At 36.6% G+C, this 20,483-nt stretch overlaps 1 long non-coding RNA gene across 3 annotated transcripts in view; it reads left to right on the forward strand.

Annotated features, from left to right (window-relative positions):
* LOC149133530 (uncharacterized) overlaps positions 1 to 20,483 on the forward strand; it is a 73,527-nt gene that overhangs the window by 8,131 nt on the left and 44,913 nt on the right. The window lies entirely within an intron of this gene.

Below are 20,483 nucleotides of genomic sequence, written 5' to 3' on the forward strand. Positions count from 1 at the left end.
CATGGCAAAAGTGTTCAAGGCAATCTTGGGTAAAGTGGCCAAAGTGAAGTAGGCTACTAGCTCTTATACTGATGATATTTTGATAGAAGAAACCGAGGTGGAAGAAACTGAGGGACAGCTGAAGAGGTTCGAATTGACCACGAGACTACCAGAATCTATAGAAGGAGCTACTGCACTGGAACGCAAGGTCGAGAGAGACAAAGTAGGGGAGTATTATGTTTCGGATATGAAATGATATTCCGAACTTGAGCGAAGAATGATTAAACGAGAGCTATTCTCAATATGTGGGAAACTAGTTGACCATTACACCGCTGCAGGATGGCTCTGAACGGCATGCAGCTACATCAGGAGGCGAGCTGGAGTAAGCTGGAGTGACAAATTGAGTGAGAAGACAATTGTCATGATACGAGCCGTTCTGGAGAGAATGAGAAAGGAAGAACGTGTGAAGGGAAGTTGGTATATCTACGAAATAAAAGAAGGAATTGTATGATGTGATTCTAGCAGCATAGCAATAGGAGGCACATTAGAAATGGAAGGGGTGAGGTTGAAGATGTAGTATTGCTCAGGAAGAAAGAGAACTACAATCACGTCAATGAAACTGAACAGGACGCTCCGTTGAAGGGCCTGAAGTTGATGCTGAGATGGAGCTGGCATGCTCCCCTGAGATTCACTCTGATCCAACCATGGGACGGGGACGTGTGACATCAGTGATCTCCAATCAATTCAAACAGCCTATTTATCAACTTCATTTAATAATATATTACATATTCTCTTTCATTATTCACGGCGTTTTGCCAACGTTTCACCAGCTTGTGTCAAGACCCGATGATAGAAATCACCGGGGCTTGCCTCGAAAAATTCATCGAGCCACATTTTTAACGTCATTGTCGAACGAAACCCCTCGCAGACTGTTGGAGAACGATTGTAAAAGGTAATAACACAAAACTGCTATATTAGGGAAATGCAGTAGATGTAGAAGAACTTGAATAGGATGTTTGGACAAATTAGCAGCAGAGAAGAGAATGCTGTCATTTTTGGACGTTACCTATATAGTGAAGATGACGACCGACGGTATCGTGAAAGCATCTCATTTGCTGGACCAGTTTATAGGTGGCTGGCACGGATTTTCGTGGATGAGCTCATTCAATCGATCCTAATCATTTAGCACTTCTCTGTATGTAATTATAACTGCATTTGCTTATAGATAAACCCCTGCTTATACTTGGTCGGCTGGAACGCGGTGAGTCTGTGAGATCGAATTTCCCCTCCTTGAGGCACGAAACCTATTTCTATGCATATATTTCAGTAATAGCGCCTACTCAGTACACAATTCACACATCTCAAGCCTTCTTGGTAGCTTGGAACCTTGACTAAAAGCGAAGAGAGGTGTCGAAATGCATGTTTCTCAACTTGACGTTCAATCGACTTATGTTTAAATAGAGGGAAGAAAATTATTGGAATTTCAAAAACGGCAAACAGAAGTTATAGAGAAAGAAGAGGGTATATAAAAAAATATAAAACACTGCGATAAAAATATTTTTCGTGTTAATTCAGTCAGCTTGGGAAAGAAATGAACGAATCTATCCGACAACCGAATAAATGCATAGTTAGGTGCATACGCATACATGTGTGAGTATGTGATGTGTATGTTGTGTAAATACATGCTCTCTCTCTCTCTCTGTGCCTCTTTCTCTCTCTCTTCCTCCCCTCCCTCTCTCACACGCTCACACACATACGCACACACTCACTCACGCACACACCCCACCACACACACACACAAAGAGAAAGAGATAGCTCATAACAAATCGCTTATATCACACACTGACATGAGAACGCTGCTAACTCGCACACAAAATATTTGATTTTGCGTCTCTCATCTGATTTACTTTATACACACACACACACACACACACACACACATATATGTATATATATGAGGGTACAACTACTCTTTCACTCAGAAATCTCCAGTGGCATTACATCAACCAATTTGCAAATGTGATGACACCGGAAGTTGCTGCCTGGTATTGTAAGGAAAAATTAGTTTTGCTGCCATAAAACTTTTGAATGAAAATGTTGTTGCTTCATTCGGCTTTCAGTATATGTGAGCAATTTAGTGATCGTACATGTAGATATACTTAACTTTTATATAAGGAAGAGTCAACATAAGAATATATATATATAGTTTAGCTGCAACCCAATTTAATCATCTGTCAAAGTATTTTGATAAAAATTGATCATGAAATATCTTATATAATTCCAAGTATAAGCAGGGGTTTATTTATAAGCAAATGCATTTATAATTACATACAGAGAAATGCTAAATGTTATATAAATATATATAGCGCAAGTATATATGTATATATATAGCGCGCGCGCGTGCGATTCTGATGTATTTTCATTAATCATTGGTGAGTATATATTGACACTAAAGCTGCCTTGAAATTTATTTTATTTTATACATTCGAACTTAATGCATGGGATTACTGCTACAGCAAATATATATGATTTAAAATGCATATCCATTTAACAATTTGACAATCTATTTTAATACTAAAGCAGCAATAATATGTGTTTTTTAATTGTTTAAATCCCAGTATATGCAGAATATTAGTTATAAAATAAACGGATGCCTACGTGAATATATGTCATATTAATGTATGTGTGTGTGTGTGTGTGTGTGAGAGAGAGACGAATTATTTATTAGAATTCTTTCTAAAAGGAGCCGGTCTCTAACAAAGAAACAAATGCCCCTTTGCTGGAATTTGAATAGCAAAAACGATAACTTACACGCTGAAATTTATAAAAGACATACAAATTTGTCCTATCCCCTAATCTGTAAACTGCGTGTTAGCCGATCTGTTATCTTGCCGTAAAATCCACATTGTTTACATTTAATAACATAACCAAGATCATCGATAAATTTGGCAGAAATATAAATTTCTAGGGTAGTAGAGCTTCAGATATCGAAGCAGTTGTCCTCTATTTTCCGCTGTTTCACTTATTTTCGAATAGACGTTCATATCAGCAGGATCATGTGGGGTTTATTTTTTCGAGTTTGTTTAGCAATGAAAAAGAGCCAACGTCTTGCCTGAATATGTGGATTTAATTATATGCTGAACTTCATGAGTGTTTTACATATTTTGACAGTACCTTTGATTTGCTTGTAGCTGTCATCTTCAGATTAGACGTGTTTTTACTCGCTTTGTGAGTCCAAATTCTCAAGATTGATACTGAAGCGGTTAGTCACGTAACCAAATAATTCATTAATTATTGTGTGTAATGTAAATGGCGTACCTGCAAGCCTTTCATTAGTTCAGCATAGATGCTTTCTTTCTTACTAAACAAATATGATGTTGACGTTTCCTGGGCAGTTGATTTAAACTACTGTGCGCAGTTTCTTTTCTCTGCTGTAGATCATTATGCTCGATCCTTTGTGCCTGCTTTCTAACGAAATTTTGATTGACATTCCTACTATATTTTTTCAAATTATGTATGGATATGCACTTCCCACATCACTTATTTGTTTTTCCCAAGGATTATTCTTTCTACGGATTTTATAATATAATGTTCTTATCCTGTCATCATATTCCCTAGTTGGTTAATAACGTAAGGACATTTCTGCGCAGTTACTTATAACATGGGTTACGCCCTCATTGCTGATTCCACATTCCAGTAGTCAACCTTGTTGTCAATCTTACTGTCAGTTGGAAACCGTCCGAGAATATAAACTTACATAACATTTTGTTGGGGTGTATGCCACTTCTCTTCTGAACATCCGTTGTAGTAGGGTTGTGCAACTTCTCTGGGTGTATATCAGTTAGGGAAGATTTTCTGAGATGTTTCTTTCCAACTCTCATGATGTAATCGTCCTCACGTATGAAGACCCATGCATACATGATCCCTGGCAAGATTTCTACGTATGGCTGTTAGTAGATGTTAAAGAATGGATATGATGCAACATTCAAAGATTGTTTGGATCGCTCTGGTACCTTGTTTTTGTTTATACTAGAGGCCATGTACTTCGTTGTCGATGTTGAAAATTCCTGATACAGGTTGTCAACTTTCGGGTTTTGACATCAATAGCCCGTATCTCGTTCATCATCCAATCGAGTGGCGCAAATCATGGTATGAGCACTGACACGACAAATGCATTGTGGCTTATGATTAATTGCATACGGAGAGAAGACCGTAATTTCTTTATCGTATTTTATTTATTCTGATGTATATTACCTAATTACACATTTTATGCTACGTCTTCCACCATTGGAAATACTTTTATCTCTTCTCAAGTACCAATGCTATTTTTCATCAGTTATCAGTGAAATAGTCAGGCCATTTGATAATAATGTTAAAAGATAGGTTTATAGCCCTGCCTTGTTTTTACAACGATGCAAGAACATTTATCCTAGCCAAACACTATTTTTGTATCTTTTGAGAAAGTCATCAATGTCATCACTAGGCTAAAGCATAACTTTATACCGTCCATATTCTTGATCTATATTGTTAGATCGTCCATAGAGAAGTAATGTATTAGTTTAAGGTTCCTGTCTCCATGTGATCCAATCGCATATTCTTCAGATTTCCTCAACAATAAAGAACGAACATTTTCTGAAAGTACATGCTGCATCACGAGAGATTATGGCACTGAAATTCAGTTCTAGTGTTTGTGTGTGCGTGCGTATGTTCCTTATGCATTCGAAAACTTAGCTGCCGATTTTGACGTATGAGGTATCAAAAGATTCAGTAATCATTCGGCTACCAAATAAACTTTACTTTCATTTACATATTTGCATTATAAAAAATTAACATAATTTTTCTTCAAATCAACTATTGTAAACTACATTTTATACCACCACCACTACGACAACGATGTCACATCTATAGCTATATATTAGCAAGTGTCTGTGGATGTGTATGTCTGTGCGTAATGCCAATGTGAGAGCGAGAGGGGAGAGAAAAAAACAGAAAAGCAAAGTGAGGAATTGGTTCTTTACTTCTCCTTTTCCATCCCCTCATTCGTCACAACATTTTTAGTTAGCGGGAGAAATGTCAATAGTGTAAGCGTGTAAGTGAGTTAGAAAGAGAGATAGAGATAGCGAGAGAGAGAGAAAGAAACTGACATAGACTAAAAGAGTGGAACTATTAAAGAGGATGAGATACAATATGTGTGAGCGAGACAAACACAGAAGGAGAAAAAGTCAGAGAGAAGAGAAAAAGTAAATTTCTATAGGAATTGAAAGAGAGAGGGATAGCGGGAGAGAGAGAGGGATAGCGGGAGAGAGAGAGGGGGGACGCTGATGTTTGATATTTTATGTAAGTTGTGAAGGTGAAAGAAAGCCGGCACAAAGAGAGGGGGAAAGCGGGAAAGAAAGAGACACTGATGTTTGATACTGTATGTGTGTATGTGCGTGCGTGTGGTGTTCCACAATCGCCCTTTATTTCAATCACTCCTGTGAAGATATTCACGTAACTTTCATTCATTTTCCATTGAAACCCCATCTTAATTTTCAAAAAGGTTTCCCAAGAAAAATGTTCTCACTCTCTAGAAGAGAGGACAGGGCAGATTTAGATGATCAGTATTCTACAGTGAAGCAAAGACGTGTACAGGTAACCGCAGTAAGGTCACTAGAGACCTCTGATCAACAACAGCAAAGGCATGAAAACGACAGAAGGAGAGCTGATGCACACAGGACCAATGAATCATAAGAGGGAAAAACGGTTAGAACAATTACGTCAACAAAATGCAATCCACACGAGCCAAAAAAATGGAAGAGAAAAACGTTTAAAGGATGCAAAACAAAGACACACTGCCAGAGTTGCCAATGAGACAATAGGTCAGCGAGAGATGAGACAAAGAAAAAAAAACAGGAGCAAACAGTAGCTGCAAGACTTCGCCAATCCACAGAGGAAAGACGTGGATGTCTTCATCAAGATAGGCTGAATACTTTTGACAAAAGAGTTGCACCTTTTAAGGGGATTTAGAAAAGATCAGTTCGGCTATGATTCAAAACATTATTCTATAGAGAAATTGATTGATATCAGAGCAATATCAAAAGAGTACAGTTTTTGTAAAGGAAAGAAATTGGGAAAAAGAAACCACTATTATGTGTTGTGGTGGAGGAATGGTTGTTTTACCGACGTTTGGTACACGCCCAGATACTTTGAAGGCATTGCTTTTAGGAAACACACAAAGGAGCATGCACTTCCTGAAAGACATTAAGAATCATAATTCTGCTTTCCGAATGACCTCCTTTGGTGGCAATATTATAACAGAAGGGAACATGAAGCCAACTTTCAAGTTCAAGGTCAAGTATACCATCGTACTGGATCGTTGTTGCCAACTGAAGGCAAAAATCCTGTTTTTACAGCTGTATTTTGTGACAAATTACAATGAGCAGGCTTTGCAACGGTCATTTAACCTTCCAAATTTGAAAGAAGAGTTAATCTTTGATCTGTAAGATATGTTGCATGCAAACAAAAACTACATCAGAAGATTCAAGTAGGCACTGGAATCTGCATCACCCACTGAATACAAGATAGTTATTGTTGCAGACAAAAAGCATATTGCTGAGCTCAGAAGCCACTACAATTCCCCTACTGCAAATGAAGTAGCAGCAATTATTACAGAGAGATATTCGAGGAAGAAATATTCAAGAAAGAGGAAATAAAATTCAGCGGATAAACGCAACCTGCACTCCAGTATCCATTAGTCTGTATATTTGGCCAAAATGGATATCACTTTGGTATAAAAAAAAAAACAAAGATACGTAATTTCCTTCAACATATGTAATAGAATATATCACCTTTCATAAAAGTGGTAAATTTTGTATTTTCGTTTATTATTATCATTATTATTATTATTGTTGTTGTTGTTAGTAGTAGTATTGTTGTTGTTGTTTTTGTTGTTGTTGTATTATGAATTCAGAATTGACTTCCCAGTTGAAAAATAAACTATCCCAATTGAAGGATAAGTTGAATTCAGAATGACAAATTTCTATACAACATATTTTGCTTTTTTCTTCCAGCATGTAAGGAACAATTTCATTCGCGGGCAACGCCGGATGCCTCTGCTAGTGTGTATGTGCGTGTATATATATATATATATATATATATATATATATATATATATATATATATATATATAAATAAACATGGTTGTGATTAGAGATTGTTGTTGGCGTATATAAAGCGCGCGTGTGTGCCATTTTTGTTTTTCAACATTCCATATTAGATATACAAGTATGTATCAATGTATGTATTATTATTTGTATTCTTTCGATATTACGAGCTGGTTTCAAGCAAAAATATTTCAAAAGGCAGTATCATTGGAGTTCAGATGACAACAGCAATATTCGTTGCAGATTGAGCTGAAAGAAAGACTTGCATTAGTATTTTTAGTGTTCCACTTACAGTTTGTATTAAGTAGTCTCTTTACTTGAAAATCCCAACTTTTCCAAACAGACGAAATACCGCTAAGCATTTCGCCCGGCGTGCTAACGTTTCTTATTTCTTTATTGCCTGCAAGGCAACTGATACTTAATTTGTCGACCCTTAAAGGATGAAAGGTAAAGTCGACCTCGGTGGAATTTGAACTCAGAACATAAAGACAGACGAAATACCGCTTAACATTTCGCCCGGCGTGCTAACGTTTCTTATTTCTTTATTGCCTGCAAGGGGCTAAACATAGACGAGAAAACAAGGACAGACAGAGGGATTGAGTCGATTAGATTGACCCCAGTGCGTAACTGGTACTTAATTTATCGACCCCGAAAGGATGAAAGGCAAAGTTGACCTGGGCGGAATTTGAACTCAGAACGTAACGGCAGACCAAATACCGCTAAGCATTTTGCCCGGCGTGCTAACGTTTCTGCCAGCTCGCCTCCTTAGTACACTAATGATTATTGATACGGATGTAAATGTTTAATGAGGGCAGAAGAGTTGCAGGTTTGGACGCAGTTGTCCACAGATATCCTCATCGCTGGCTTCGATAGAGATGTTCATATCTGCAAGGCAACTTACCTCTATAACTGTACATGACATTTCTTTCTATCCCAAATAACTATGGTAGGTTTGATATGTTTGCACTTAGTGAAAGTTATGATGGGAATGTTCCACTAATATTCGTTGTGCTGACGTGTATGTATTCCATAGCAGATGTGTTGTTTATTTTTATCCTAGGGCAGTCCTTTTTGCGGAACGTATTATATATATCGCAGATCAATATGGGAAGGATGACTTCCCTTTGCAAATACAGACAGGACACAGATGTGTGTCAATAGCCAGCTGGGGGAGATGTTCTCCTGGGGCTAAAAGCAACAATAACATCCATTTAAGTGGGAAATATACTTCACGTTGTCGTGCAGTTACTGTTAATACCTCGTTCAGAGATTTAACATTGTATTATATATTGTTTTAGTAATAACATCTTATCTTAGCGGGAGGACATTTCTGGACAGCTACTGGCTACATATGTTATATCAAACCACAAAAAAGTGCTATAATCGTCACTTAGAGTTGCATTTTGGGATTTTATGGACTTCGCTGACTTGCATGTTCATAAATTATTTTGTAACTATCTCCTACTCATGGATTGCGAAAGAACCGCCTTCAAAATGTAAAGTAGCGGTCATGAGTCCAAGTGAAGCTAAATTTCATGTTGATATTGTCATTCTCTAACCGACACAATGAAAATATATCGTACAAAGTAACTGTAAACAAGGATAGACTTTAAAATGATATGGCAGGCAGGGATTTCCTCTTGCAACAAGAAAATATTCCACCATGCAGCTGCAGCACCTTCTGTGACACTCGATTGGGCTATAAAAGAAACCTGTACCATGCACATACAAAGCTGCAAGCTTCTAGTATTGGCAGGAAATTTCTAATGAAACTGCGATATCGACAGATAGATAATTGAGTTCGTATTTCGGGGTTATTAATTTTCCCTCAAGATTGGGAATAGAATCTACGTACATTTCTGTGAGTTTCCCAGGGAGAGTTGTTGGTGTGTTTTCAACCAAATACAATAAACTTAACTTCATAACAGCATTTAAATTTCCTGTTCTGCGACGTAAATCCATTATGCTTTCTTCAAGAGTCGTTATTCACTTGAGTTGCTTATGATTGGCTATTTCTCTGCTGCATGCTTTGCAAATATCTCTCAGATATCTCAGAGTAACAGCAGCAGTTTACAGATATCGATATTCCAATACGAGTTTTCATATCTTCTTTTATACATTTTCCAATGATATCATTGATAACTTCTATTATGAGAGAGGCTGGTTTTCATCCTATTTCTGTCATAAAAGGTCTGTTGCGTAAGGATAACTTAGAGAAATTAGTGAAATTGATTACAAACTATGCTTGCAAAATGTCTTACCGTCGTCTCTATTCTACAGTTGATTCTGTCAGATCCCTATTCTTTTATTCTTTTACTTGTTTCAGTGATTTGACTGCTGCCATGCAGGGTAGAGGAGTTGCAGGTTTGGACACAGTTGTCCACAGATATCCTATCTTTTAGTCGAAGAAATCAAAACAAGGACTTATTCTTTGTATACATTATTTATGTTATTTACATTCGACGGATATTTGTCATCATCTTGTTTGTTGTTAACACAACGTTTCGGCTGATATACTTTCCAGCCTTCTTCAGGTGTCTTGGGGAAATTTCGAACCTGGGTTCTCATTCCTAGGGTATTTTTCGATGTTATTATTATTATTATTATTATTATTATTGTTCAGAACCCAGGTTCGAAATTTCCCCAAGACACCTGAAGAAGGCTGGAGGGTATATCAGCCGAAACATTGTGTTAACAAACAAGATGAGGACAAATATCCGTCGAATGTAAATAATGTACATAATTCCTCATCTCTTAAATATAGAACTGTATTATTCTTTGTATGTCTAGTACTTATTCTATCGGTTTCTTTTGCCGAGTTACGGGATGTAAACACACCAACATCGGTTGTCAAGCGATAGGTGGGGACAAACACAGAAACAAAGGCATATATACAACATATACATACATGCATATATATATATATATATATATATATATATATATATATATATATATATATATATATAGATATATTATATATACACACACACACACACATATATATATATAGATATAGATATATTATATATACACACACACATATATATATATAGATATATTATATATACACACACATATATATATATAGATATATTATATATACACACACACACACACACATATATATATAGATATAGATATATTATATATACACACACACACACATATATATATATATATGTATATATGTACATACATATATACGACGGGATTCTTTCAGTTTCCGTTTACCAAATCCACTCACAAGTTTTGGTCGGCCCAAGACTATAATAGAAGACACTTGCCCAAGGTGCCACGCAATGGGACTGAACCATTGGTTGGGAATCATGTAGTTGGGAAGTAAGCTTCTCACCAAACAGCTACATCTGCGCCTGTGCGAGATATCAGCCAGAGTCGTGTAACGGTGGCGCTACCTGTGTTAGTTCGTTTACATTCTTGTCGGTCTCATAAGAAGCTTTTGACTAGTTTTGAATACAGTCAGAAGTATAAGTGGTATTAAAGAAATTAGGATATCCGTTGCTATATGTGACAGCTATTATTAGGGCAAAGAAAGCTGCCGCAGATACTTAGCTACGTTGTAGCTTATATTCTGCTGATATTCGTTCCAACGTTTTAAACCGTTTCATGTAACCGATTGTGGGATCCTCTTAGGCTTTTGTATGGCATCAAAGATCATCTTGATTCCATCATAATGGTATTTATGTCAATGGTATTGATATTCTTTGTCAATATTGGTGTATTATTGTCGGTGCCAGCCATAATCATACAACTGAAATTCTATGTATATGAAACTATTTCTTAAAGCTAGTATATGAACAACGCCAAGATGTGAGTAAAAGGTGTTTCTCTTATATATAAAAAAAAAATAGAAAAAAAAATTTACTAACCAAGGTTTCTTTAAATGAGCATAGCTATAGAGGGAGACATTCAAAAACACATGTCCTATGTACATGCACACCTCACTGAAACGGCTATGTATACACGCACAAATATACACACACACGCACACACATATATAGATATATATATATATATGCATACACACGAGCAAAGGCACACAAAAATTTATACACACACATATATATATATATAACACTAAAAAGCTACTATGTTCACACTGTCCTTAGATAGCCTGGTAAAAGATTCTATGGAACATTTTCCCCACATATACACAGGTGCACGCGTGTGTGTATGTGTAGAAACAAATGCACATAACGGATTATATGCAGGGACAAATATATTCATATATCTGACCATAACAGCTTTCTGTTTACTTCTTTCACCTTTCCATGAACATGAGTTCTCAATTACATTTTTCATTTGCTGTAAGTCAACGTAATCTCGCAGGTTTCAAGACAAAACTAACACCCAGAGTGCAAGCGGTTTATAGAATCGTATATGCACGGACACACACAAACATATGCATATGCATACAGGAGGGATGCATGCATCCATGTATATATATATATATATATATATATATATATATATGGGCTAAAATTCACGAAGACGTTTAAATGTTTAATAGCTCCTATATTTTTTTTATTTTGATTTACAATATCATAGTACCATATACAGTACATTTAGAATATAAATTTACACTACGTATGAAAAATCACATCCCGTAAATAGCGACCATTGTGTGCCTCGCACAAATGTGCCCTATCTAAGGTATTTTCCATGACAGTCCAGGTTCAGTTTTCATGACAGTTGCAGGTTCTAGTGCTCTGATTTTGGCCCAAATATTGTTGTTAAGCTGTGGAAGTGTCTAAGGCTTGTTAACATTTTTTTTTCAAGATATAGCCCCCATAGGAAGTAACGAGGGTCGTTAGATCTTTAGAACTCAATGGGCAGCGTATGTAGCAACCGCTGGAAGTTATTCTTCCCTCAAAAATATATTTGAACAGTTGGATTGTGTTCTTTGCTCTGTGAGCTGTGGCTCCATTCTATTGGGAGCACATATCATATTTATTTTGAACCACTGGGCGTAAGAAATTTTCAATTATAGACCGATATTCATTTCCTATGACAGTGACAGGGTTCCCATCGTTGTGTTCGTAAGAATAAGGTCCGATCACTTTTCATGACGTTACCCAAACTAAGAGCGTATACTTGAGGGGATGCATTTCCCGCCGGTGAATTACCACAGGACTTTCCTAATCCCAAATCTTGCACCTTTGTTTGTTAATGAAGCCATTCAAATGAAAATGTGCTTCATCTGACATTATCTGCATGCGGATAGATTCGAGATCTTCTCTTGCTAATTCTTGAAATCTAACTGGATATTGCAATTTGTGGGTATAATCTGGTTGCTTCACTTATTACACGAACTAGATTTTATGCGGTAAAACGGTTCACTGTTTTCAGAATACGTCAGAGCAACATCCGAGTGACACCAACCTGTCCAGAAAGCCTTCGCGTTGGTGTGCTCGGGTCATCTTCAATACTCCCCCTTACACACCTGACTGTGGCTTCGTTCATAATGGAAGCTCGTAGAAGGTCGCTTACTGAATCACCCTGTCTCTCAGAACGAGCAACCAAACGTCTAATCATCGATTCACTTGGGGAATCTCTCACGCCGTATCGGTGACAATATGCTCGTCGAGCCAGAATTATTGATCCTTGGTTTTGATAGTAAAATTTCACAAATTTGTGTTCACTGTTCGGTGGTGAAGTTTTCCATCGTTAATATCCAAGGTTTTCTTTATAAAATCTGTAAAATGTAAAGGTGACTACTTTGATAAACAAATTATTATATATTGCAAGATTTCGAGACTTTTAGTCCACCTTGTATACATATCAAATTTGATAGTCTTAAGTGATAATTAACAGCAAACATCTACTGCTGGAAGAATTCATTACTGACAGAAGACTTAAATTCATTGTAGAAGAATCAACTGTAACAAAGTTTCGCCTGTCTACAGGCTTTTCCTTTCGGTGAACTGAACTGCAGAGATTAAGATATCTTTATAGAAGTTTAACGATAGCCGGATCGTGCACAGTAAGCTATACAAGTCTGTTGGATTACTGTTTATCAGCACATATAAGTGTATGTATGTATGTATGCATGCATGCATGCATTGACGGACGGACAGATGGGGGGACATTTGGATGCATGGATGGATACTCTAACAAAGATTTGGAGTAATATTTTGACTCGAGTCGAAAATTCTAGTACCATGCTCAGCGTAACACGAAATATATAGTTTACATACATACATACATATTTCATATATATATATATATATATATATATATATATATATATAAAGTGTAAGAGAAATTACCCATAACAGGTAACTTCTACATGCTAGAAGGCAGTCAAAAACGACCGAGAACCACAAAGTATGTATATTTGGGAAGACATGTGCTTATGGCCTTCTGTCTTGTAGATATACGTTAATTCCTTGACGGCTGGTTACTGAAGAGGATTTGCCTAGTAAATTACTTTATTTACTAAAAAATCAGAAACCTATAGGTCTAACCGTTAAAAATAAGGTAAAAGTTTTAATTTTTTCTTCCCTTTGAAATGTTTTACTTTGTGGTTCTCGGTCGTTTTTGGCTGCCTTCTAGCATGTAGAAATAGCCTGTTATAGGTAATTTATCTTGTATTTTATATTGAACATGTTGTCTATTGACTTTTTTACATGCTAGGCCACTGGTAGTATAACTCTATATAGTCTTGCTACCCTTTTTATTTATATATATACTCAAGTATTTAATATTAGCATTTCATTTCGGCATTTTTTCATTTTCTGCCGACGGAAATTCCGTCTGCGCAGTCGATTATGGGAAAAGTAGAATGTATATTTGGGAAGACATGTGCTTATGGCGTCCTGTCTTGTAAATATACGTTAATTCCTTGACGGCTGGTTACTGAAGACGATTTGCCTAGTAAATTACTTTATTTACTAAAAAATCAGAAACCTATAGGTCTAACCATTAGAAATAAGGTAAAAGTTTTTATTTTCTCTCCCCTTTGAAATGTTTTACTTTGTGGTTTTCGGTCGTTTTTGACTGCCTTCTAGCGTGTAGAAGTTACTTGTTATGGATAATTTCTCTTGTACTTTATATGGAATATGTTGTCTATTGACTTTTTTACATGCTAGGCCACTGGTAGTATAACTCTATATAGTTTTACTACCCTTTATATATATATATATATATATATATATATATATATATATATATATACATACATACATATGACAGCTAGCTCCAAAAGGTTTTTTATTCTTTCTCTGTTTATTTCTTCGCGTTCCTTTCTGTTGAAGAGCTTAGGCTCGAAACGTAAAAGACTTTCTTACCTTCCCGAGCGTTAAACTAATACACCTGTTTGTTGTTTATACACCTGTCTTCGTCTTATTTTTTCGTAAATTTCAACTATATATACGTGTGTGTGTGTGTGTATATATATGTATGTATATATATGTATATGTACACGCATACATAGTCATACATGCAATATATACACACACGCTATGCATATTTTATATCTACATCCTATACGTGTCGCGTGTACATCAATGTTTCTATTAAGAACTGATTTGAGTCATGTACCAATGTTTGTGTGCACGTATGTGTGTTGTGTGTATGTGTGCGTACGTGTGTGTGTGTGTGTGTGTGTGTGTGTGTGTGTGTGTGTGTGTGTGTGTGTGTGTGTGTCTTCTTGAATGTTTTCTTTCTATACGGTAAATATTTGTTCGTTAATTTAAGTAGGAAACTTCTCTCCAAGTAGCAGATACAATGTTCTGGTACTTGAACTGTTTCGTTCGCAATGTAATAATTATGGAGGAGACTATTGAGTGAGTTAGAAATATATAAAAGGGTGCTTGTGTCAGTGTATGTGTTTATGAGCATGTTCATGTATGTGTGCGCGTGCGAGCGCTGGTGTATGTGTGTATGTATGCACACATACATGTGCACACCCAACAAACACACGAATGTGTACTTAGGTGGATGTGTATCATTATATATATATATGTGTGTGTGTGTGTGTGGCGAATGTTTGTAAAGAAACGAAGCAATTATAGATGTTGGAACTTGGTCATACATGCCTCCTTTGTATAATGTTTATCTCTATGTAAAGTACGTGTAGATGTATATATATATGTGTGTATGTATGTTTGCATGAATGTATATATGTGTGTATATACGTGTGCATGCGTGTATGTATGTATATGAGTGTGAGTGTATGTGCGTACTGAGAGAGAAAGAGAAATGGAGAAATATAAATATGCATATGTATAATATATATATATTATTTATTTATATATATATATATATATATATATATATATATATATATAATATATATGCAGATATATACATAATATATATATATATATATATATATATAAATGTAGAGCACATGTATAAATATATCTTTACGTAGAATATGTAAACAGCTATATATCATTACTTTATATCTACCTTTCTCTCTCTCTCTCTACATATATATATATATATATATATATATGTATGTATGTATGTATGTGTGTGTTCGCGCGAGCGCGCGTACGCATACATGCGCACACACAAAATAATACACATGCACGCTCATTCATATGGCTTAGTTCAAGTGTCAGCGTGTATGTGGAGACAGAGCCATGTGTGTGTTTATTTTACGTGTGTTGGAGTAATTATCCGCATTTCACTTTTCACAAAAGAGTGGCTTTAAGAATTTTTCTTTTTTTTCTTTTATTTTCTATTTAATAAGTTACTATAAGAGTTTGGTGTAGTTGAAATATTTGAGAATGGCTTAAGGATCTGCTTCATAATTCTAGGATAATGCATAATTATTCTCTTGTGCGTGTCTCTCTCACACTATCTCGGTGTATGTCTGTCTGTCTGTATGTATGTATATAGGGATAGACGGATGCATACATGCATGTATGTACGTAGGTACGTATGCATGTACGTACGTACAAATGTATGTATCTATTGTATTGATAGATATGTATGTATGTATGTATTGTATAGATGCATTGTATCAATAGATAAACCCACACAACATACACATGCATGTCTATACATTCATAGGAGTGTATATATTCGTAGATTTTGGGAAGAGGTTACTCTCAGACATAAAATCTACATACTAAACATATGCGCTCGCACAGATGTTTTTACTCAACCTCACACACACATACACACACACACAGAGGTTGCGATGAGTAAATTGTCGCCATTTTATATTTTTAATTTCGCGCATGTGCATTGTTTGTTTTTGATTGTGTCGACTACACAGTATAGCTGAGTCTGTTGGGCATCGCCTGTGGGGAAAACAGCAATAAGACAATTCATCCAGCCAGGAATTTGGAAACGACATGCTGTATTGCTTGCCATTCGCACTGGGAGCTCCAATACGAACATTTCAAAGTGTTTGGATGTCAATCTGAGGACAGTGCAGAGGATTCGGAAAGAATTGTGTGGGGCGCAGTTGAGGGAGAGACCAACAAAACTCCTTGTAACACTAAAAATGAACTGAAGGCAAGTTTCAAAATATTGTAGAGAAGATCTACAGTGTTTTTCACTGATGCTGTAAAACTCAATCAGGGCGGCTTGATGTTACTCATGCTCTGTACAATCCCTTAACTTCTAAACCGAGATTGTTTGATCGTGGTTTTAGTGTTACTAGCTAGAGCAAAATAGAGTGACGTAGCTCTCCCATTTACTGCTTACAACTGATTGAAGCGTCGGCAGGTGAAAGTGCTCCAGTTTCTTGATAACTTACTCTTCGCATCTGTAGAGTAAGGACTACACAACTACATCATATATACAGTTCTATATTTAAGAGATGAGGAATTATGTACATCATCATCATCATCGTCATTTAATGTCCGTTTTCCATGCTAGCATGGGTTGGACGATTTGACTGAAGACTGGTGAAACCAGATGGCTACACCAGGCTCCAATCTGATTTGGCAGAGTTTCTACAGCTGGATGCCCTTCCTAACTCCGAGAGTGTAGTGGGTGCTTTTACGTGCCACCGGCACGAAGGCCAGTAGGCGGTACTGGCAACGGCTACACTCAAAATGGTGTATTTTATGTGCCACCTGCACAGGAGCCAGTTCGGCGGCACTGGCAACGATCTCGCTCGAATGTCTTTAATTATTTACAATTGACGGATATATGTCCTCATCTTCTTTGTTGTTAACACAATGTTTCAGCTGCCTTCATCAGGTGTCTTGGGGAAATTTCGAACCGGGATTCTCATCCCTTAGGTATTTTTCGATGTTATTATTATTATAATTATTTTTATTATTATTTCTAATAAAGCTAGAACACAATGCATTTAGTGGAGGAGAGAGAGGAGACACACAAGCAGGGGAGAGCAGAGGTATGTGAAAGTAAAGTTTGCAGCCTGGTGGAAACTAGTGGTGGAATCTTTTAACAAAAATTGTATTCTGTAGGAGAGCAGATTTGTCATGAGAAATTTAAAAAATCGGAGGTCTGAAACACTTGCACTTATTCTGATGTAGAGAGAACATATAAAAATACGTTGCTAAATTTCCTAAATACATGAAGAATTTTATAAGTCTTTCTATCTTGTATCGTTTCTTGTAAGTTTCTAAACGTCACAGTATTTCACTCCTTATGGTAAATCAACGTACTGAACTCTTTTATGGATTTGATGAGATTCAATCATATTTCTTAACAAAAAGGAGAAGACCGTTCTAGGCTATTCTAGTCTGCCTGTCCTCAATTACTCCTATCAGACGATAAAAAGAAAGAAACATGAAATAACCTTCTCCATCTGTCAGCATCATCAATGATATTGGTAGATACTTTCACTGCTCAAGGCAAATCAACTTAGCGAACTTCTATGTGAAATCTTCCCACTTTTATACGTCAAGATAAGAGAGCCAATTTCAAACCGCTGCTACTGCCGTTTCCGAGGGCTAATATTTGAAGCATTCTCACCTATAAACTCTTATTGAAAAGAAAACTCTCTGCCAAAATACCTCTCAACAAACCGAACGAAATAGAAACTTTCAATTATATTATGAATGACAAACAATAAATATAATTAGTTACGTCCAACTTATCTCATTAACGAACCATCAATGTCTATTTATACATTTATTTATTCTATATGAATATCTTTTCACAAAGGAAATATCTGTTGGCTTTCATTAATATTTTTTTCAATGTTGTTATTGTAGTTATCAAGGAGCTATTCGCCTTTTTATTTATGTATTTTATTCATTTATTTATTTTATGTTAAGAAATATTTCTAATGATTCCCATGATTTCATTCAAAATATTGTTTAGTCTTCGATGGTTGCCATTGTGTTCTCTTGTAATGGTTCATCGAATGCATTTCAATAGTTCGGTTTGTTATAAATACATACATACACACACACACACACACACATACATACATACATATATATATATATATATATGACAGAGAGAGAGAAGAGAAGAGAAAAAGAGAGGGCGGGGTTAGATAGATAATTGATAGTGAAAGGAAAGAAAGGAAAGAGAACTATGTTTCCATATGAGTGTAAAACTTTGAATTATCTGTGATATTTTTATGGGATCTATAATGTTCTGTTAGAGTTGAGTTGAACCTTTCAGCTATATTGCGATGATGATGGTGATGAGAACAAGGAGAATGAGGAGGAGATGCTACAGCAACATTTGGCCAAAAGAACTATACTTGGGATTCATGTACTGCAGAGAAGTATAATAACCCACCTGTAAGCTCTGATCTGCTATAAGGTTTCGATTCTTGACTGGTACATTTTAATTTTATTTTAGCCTTTGCTAAATCAGGAGGTTGGGCCATGCCCATAGCTTTTGTTGGCTCTCTGAGGTGGATGAGATCAATGTGGCTAATGGTTTTCTTTATATGAGTAGAGAGGGAATACAGAAGTTCAGGGAAGAAAAGACTGAACACAGTATAAGTGACAAGAAAAGAGATGAGTGAGGAGGGAGAGCTTAAATGGTGGTGGTACAGAACCAATCAACTCTGAAGACTAGTAGACATTGTTCTTAAGTTGTTTAAGCTGATTTCACATTAAATGTTGTTGTTTTTGGCACTCCGTCGGTTATGACGTCGACGGTTCCAGTTGATCCAATCAACGGAACAGCCTGCTCATGAAATTAACGTGCAAGTGGCTGAGCACTCCACAGACACGTGTACCCTTAACGTAGTTCTCGGGGATATTCAGCGTGACATAGTGTGACAAGGCTGACCCTTTGAATTACAGGCACAACAGAAACAGGAAGAGTGAGAGAAAGTTGTAGTGAAAGAGGGTTCGCCACCATCCCCTGCCGGAGCCTTGTGGAGCTTTAGGTGTTTTCGCTCAATAAATACTCACAACGCCCGGTCTGGGAATCGAAACCGCGATCCTATGACCGCGAGTCCGCTGCCCTAACCACTGGGCCATTGCACTTCCACACACATTAAATGTATAATGGCAGTAACATATGACAAATGAATGCTTTTATGGAGACCTGTCAAATTTAGCAAGAAGATCAGGCAAAAGCAGCTGCGATTATCTGGTCACCTCATGCACCATCCTGAACTGGTAGCATCCAAACTAGTCTGATGGAACCCACTTCATTGTGATGTAAGAAGAGGAAAGCGTTGTTACACTTACATCGCCAACTTGATTGCAGACACTGGCCTGGAATGTATCCAGGTCTTCAAGGCAGTGATGATAGACTGAGAAGTGAGGAAGGTAGACTTTGTTGCAGTAGCTTGGGTTGGAACCTGGCCACTATAACAATAAGACGTTTTATCATTATTTTTATCTCTAAGCCAAGAGCAAAATGCAATATCTATGAACCTTTATATAGTTTCCGAGACATTTAAGTGAGAGAGAGGATAGTAATCTCAAACCAGAGACTTGCTTGAATGTTTGCAGCAGAGTTAAATCTTCCACTAAAGGCATTCAAATGCCAGGTGATGGTTTTAATCCAGTTTACAAATCCAATTTATCTTGCAGAAAGTTCTTCATCATGATTGTTGTTATTGTTGGTTCTTAGAGTTCATCTTCTGTGGTCAGTCACCAGAAGTATGATATTTTGAGATGTTCTATTTTAAACTTCCTAAGGCAGTGTGTTTCTTAATCTTCAGTTAATCCTATTTAAATGGGGATATTTAATTTGTGTATGTATGTATGTATGTATGTATGGATTCTTTTATTCTTTTACTTCAGTCATTTGACTGTGACCATGCTGGAGCACCATCTTTAAAGGTTGTTAGTTATAGAAATCAACCCCAGGACTTATTCTTTGTAAGCCTAGAACTTAATCTATCGGTCTCTTTTGTCAAACCACTAAGTTACAGGGACATAAAAACACCAGCATTGATTGTCAAGCGATGGTAGCAAGGTGTCTGAG

This window comes from Octopus bimaculoides, chromosome 10 (assembly GCF_046866305.1).
Source record: "Octopus bimaculoides isolate indiv1 chromosome 10, ASM4686630v1, whole genome shotgun sequence".
Classification (NCBI taxonomy): domain Eukaryota; kingdom Metazoa; phylum Mollusca; class Cephalopoda; order Octopoda; family Octopodidae; genus Octopus; species Octopus bimaculoides.